Source organism: Pinus tabuliformis, chromosome 9, assembly GCF_031772625.1.
Source record: "Pinus tabuliformis cultivar Carrire ecotype Pingquan chromosome 9, CPIR1, whole genome shotgun sequence".
Classification (NCBI taxonomy): domain Eukaryota; kingdom Viridiplantae; phylum Streptophyta; class Pinopsida; order Pinales; family Pinaceae; genus Pinus; species Pinus tabuliformis.
The window spans coordinates 248,427,677-248,432,958 of NC_142307.1; the positions used below are offsets into that span (position 1 = coordinate 248,427,677).

The 5,282-nt window shown below is 35.6% G+C and overlaps 1 pseudogene; it reads right to left on the reverse strand.

The window, feature by feature from the left end:
* Positions 1–3,370: 3,370 nt before the first annotated feature.
* On the reverse strand, positions 3,371–4,588 carry LOC149148125 (2-methylene-furan-3-one reductase-like; annotated as a pseudogene).
* Between the last annotated feature and the right edge of the window lie 694 nt (positions 4,589–5,282).

The window sequence follows — 5,282 nt, forward strand, 5'->3', positions numbered from 1 at the left end:
GAGTGCAGTAATTCGCTATTATCGCTCTGCATAACTATTTATGCAGAGCAATCTCAAATGATTTAAACATTTATGCTTACTGTTAGTGACATCTATATGCCTGCCATTAAGCATAGATTATCAAACGCTGCATTCTCTGAATCGATAAGTCCCGGGATTAGCTTATAGTTATTATATTTCTTTTATAGTTTAGTTATTTGTTTATTATCACTTCATATCGTAAATCATTCATCCATCCCGTTTACTTATAATCTTTGGGAAACTGGTCCCATTACCCCCAGTCGGAGCCACTATTCCAAACGGAAAAGGAGCTGCACTAAGTTCCGGACCGGGTGGTTTCCCCGATGTTGTTGCAACGAATTTCGGGGCATCAACAAAGTCATAAAATTGTTAGCATATTATGTAATTTTATGCATAGTTTGTTTAACTTTTGAACATTGGACAAAGGTTTTCCCACTTATGATAATTTATCTCTTTGTCTCAAATCTAAATTAATCATATCTCCTTACTATTCTTTCTACACACCTTATAAATTCAAATCACTGTGTGAAGTTAAATAACAACCCTTTGATTATCTATTAGTACAATCTAAAAGTGTTAATACATCATTCTTACAGTTTGTTCTATGTATTGGTCCTCCATAAAAACCAAAACCAAAACCTACAAAACAAATATCTTAGATGCTCTAACATGATCAATTGACCATTATCATTATAGAGGAGCAACGGTATGCAATTTTTTTTAACATGATTCTGATATCCCACTAAAGTCCATTGATCCCTTAAAGATGATTCATTTGGTGATTTAAGGCCATGCACATGGTGCTTCAGCTCAAGAATCTTCACTAAGAAACTAGGCCATCGTTTTCTTCCCGAAACCAACATATAGGTTTTAATCCATAATGTGAGAAACCAATTAATAGAGCCCATATTCATAAGTAAATCTCAAGGATCATTGACCAATGTCTTTTTCACTAATTTGAGGACTAATCCATAACTTGCGAACCTAAGAAGTTCACTTAGGGCATAAATAAATTATTTTCTTTCCTTGGTCATTATTAAAGCCCCAAGACCAACTTTTGATGAACAAAAAAAACACACACAAATATATATTGGGTGGTTTCAGTTATTGTGTTTGAACCCAAGAAGCTTCATTTAAGTCTTATGGCCATAAATTTTCCACTCACTCATGATAAAGACCTTGAGCCCCATTAATAGTGTTCAAAGCCTACTAATGACATCCATAACCACAATTAGAGGGTCACCTACGAAGGTCTTGTGTGGTGGTTTCATGGCACCTTTACAATTATTGAGACTTAGGAGATTCATAGGGTTTTTGAAACTTATTGTCCTCACTCAATCATGGTTAAAGCCCTATCACCCATAGTTGGTGTGGAAAACCACCTAATGATAAACATATGACACTTAAAGGCCAAAGATCCCTTAAAAACAATATGAAAAGACTATGATATTATAGATAACCAAAATTAACTCACCAATTTGTGAGATATTTTTATTAAACACGCCACAACTACTTTCTATAAGTGATAATGAACCATATCATTGCGACATAGGAGTATCAAATTATAATAACTAGATATTCCCAATAATTAGATCATTACAAAATATCATAATTAACTTCATAAAATAATTATCATTTGTAATTATAAAATCAATGAAAATCTAAAAATCATTTTACACTAAACTCATCTATAGAACTCTCCTAGCAAAATCTACTTACAATTGCGTATGAATGCAGATAACATAACTCTAAGAACTCAACCTAATCAAATAATGCCACCAAACTATAGTCAATCATGAGACCTAAAACCCTACCCATGGATCTTGATTATGAAGTTACATATTGTTTGATAAATGAAACACTACGAGATGTGAAGCCCCTACCCATGAATCTTGATTATCCAGTTACACGTTAAAACATGACTCTTGATCATCAAGTTAAACGTTTTTTAATGAATGAAACATTGAAAGGCTTACCCACAACTCCTCATTATCACATTCCATTATGTTTGATGAATAAAACGCTGTGATAATTGTGGTACATTGAGAAAACAAGCATTATGAGATGTGAAAGCCCTACCATGTCTCTTGGTTATCAAATTACACATTAAAACATGAATCTTGATTACAAAATTACACATTTTTAATGAATGAAACATTGAAAGGCCTAGCAAGGACTCTTCATTATCACATTACACATTGTTTCATGAACAGAACACTATGCTAATTGTGGTGCATTGAGAAAAACAAACACTTACTCTTGATTATCAAGTTACACATTATTTAATGAAAGAAACATTGCAAAACTTACCCATGACTCTTCATTATCAAATTACACATTGTTTGATGAATAAAACACTATAATAATTGTTGTAAATTGAGAAAAGTATATGAAGTGAAAATCTAAATTTAAATCTCACATATCTTATTTAAAATAACAAAAGAGTAAATCAATGGCAGCAATATACACTTACACATACAAATATCTTTTACTCAAAAAGTTGCAAAGAGAACACAATTTTTCCAATTGCTTTTTGCTTCTTCTTTTTTTAAAGTGAATTAACATGTAAATATGCCTTCAAAAAGTGTGTAAAAAACACAAATGTGTAAAAATAAACTCAAATTTTCCAATTGCTTTTTGCTTTTTTTAAAAGTGAATTAACATGTAAATATGCTTCAAAAAGTGTGTAAAAAAGGCACAAATTTTCTATAAATATGTAAATATACTTTAAAAATGTTTAAAAATAAATGCAATTTTTCCAATTGTTTTTTGCTTTTTTTTTTTTTAATGAATATAAAGGTTTGAATCAATAACCCATTTCAATAATATTTTTACAATAACCCATTCATCAGCATTACTAGGCGGGTACATCCTTTTTGTTGATAAACATAAGCTGGTATGGTAAACTTATTTCTATTTTGTAACAATGAATTACTACAATATTTTTACAATAACCCATTCATCATTATTACTTACCAAATAACTCATCATTACTAGGCTGGTACATCCTTTTTGTTGATAAACATGAGCTGGTATGGTAAACTTATTTCTATTCTGTAACTATGAATTACTAGAACATAGTAGCACTCTCATAAATAAGATGGGGAATCTATGCAGACTGAGGCATTGGTATAGAAATTTAGCGACAAATTTTGTATAAGACATATGGTAAAATACTCATTGTTACAGACCAACGAGAAAATGTACAGAGAATGTACTGTCTTTTTATTAATAAAGAAAATAATTCCGCATTGAAAAAAGCAATTTATCATTGTTACTTATCAAACATACATTATTTTATAGAATACAGTAATCCAGATCACAAACACATATGATCCTCAGGCTACTATTTAACCATCCAACCATCCAGAGCACAAACACACATTAACCCTCACACTACTATTTAACGATCCAACCATTCGTATCACAAACACACATACATGGAGTCTCCTGCATCAACTCGTCCTAATCGATCGGCGAAATGACGATCTTCCCTCTGGCTCGTCCGGTTTCCTGATGTTTGAAAGCCTCTTTCACGTCAGCGAATGAGTACGGGCTCTTCGGATCGAGCACAGGTTTCAGCTGCCCACTCTCTATGTACGGCTGCAGCTTCTCCAGGTTTTGGCCGTTGGCTGTGACCCCAAAAAATTCAGCTCTGCCTTGAGGCTGAAACGAAGCTATGTCCAGAACTTTGGCCTCCTCTTTGGCCACCACCTGAGACTTGGCCGAATCCCCTGCAAATTAAATAAAAAGATTAGGTTAACTCATGGTTGTATTAGAAGTCGAGCAAAGCAAGGGGAGTGAGTGACTGACCTATGGTGTCAAATACTAAATCGAATTTCTCGGGGATCTGATCGTAGCTCTGCTTTGTATAATCGATGACTTCATCCGCCCCCAGGCTTTTCACGAATTCGAGCTTCAGAGTGCTAGACGTGGAAACGATCCTTGAAGCTCCATAGACATGCCTCGCCAGCTGAATGGCCAGGCTGCCAACTCCGCCCGCTCCTCCCACAATGAACGCGCTCTTCCCCTTCTCAAATTTGGCTATATCGAACGCCTTCTGCGCAGTCTCCGAACGATAAATTTTTGGGCTTCGGCGCCACTAGGTATTCCTCCGCCACGGTGTACTGGGCGAGGGTTCCCCACTGCTTTGGCCTGCCCCCTGCGAAGTTCAAGATGTCGCTGTAGACCTCATCGCCATTCTTGAACTTGGTAACGCCATCGCCAACTTCAGCCACCACACCTGCCACGTCACTGCCCGGTACAGCCTACATGACACAAACAAACTAGTGAAAAAACCCTAATAAAAAATACAAAGTAGAATTTCCAGATTAAGATAAATTTACTGCTGCAAATTGGTATGGAACCATGTCAATACCGGAAAGTCGGAATCCCTGTTTCTGAATATGCCCGCCCGCCTTTTAAAGTCCACGGGATTGAGAGCAGCCGCTCGGGCTTTAATTAAAAGCTGGCCCGGCCCCGGCTTTGGCACAGGGACTTCCCCGAACTGCAACACGTCCACGGATCCATATTCGTTGTAGAACCACGCCTTCTGGAGTGCACTCATTAACTTCTTTGTTTTGATAGGATCGTACTTAACCCAACTTTCAAAGTGTTGTGGTCAAGGGGAGCTCAAGAGTGTACATTTTTTTTATTAATGATGATATAAGCTGCAATATATAGCATTGGCGATGGAGCATTTTACATTCAACTATATAGAATGCGTTGCATCTAGACGGAAAAAACCTTGACTTGTCATTAAAACAGTTTTGATAAGATAGTGATTATTCGCCCTACACTCGCTACATTCTGAATATATATTATCTGCCAAGCGTTCCACAATGTTCTAGAATACGGGTTATGAGGTATGTATATGAAAATGAGTGAGACCGTTAATGGGTCATGATGAATGTGCTTATCATATTATTACTATTGTGTTTAATTATTGATATGATCGTACTTAACCCAACTTTCAAAGTGTTGTGGTCAAGGGGAGCTCAAGAGCGTACATTTTTTTATTAATGATGATATAAGCTGCAATATATAGCATTAGCGATGGAGCATTTTACATTCAACTATATAGAATGCATTGCATCTAGACAGAAAAAACCTTGACTTGTCATTAAAACAGTTTTGATAAGATAGTGATTATTCGCCCTACACCCGCTACATTCTGAATATATATTATCTGCCAAGCGTTCCACAATGTTCTAGAATACGGATTATGAGATGCGTATATGAAAATGAGTGAGACCGTTAAT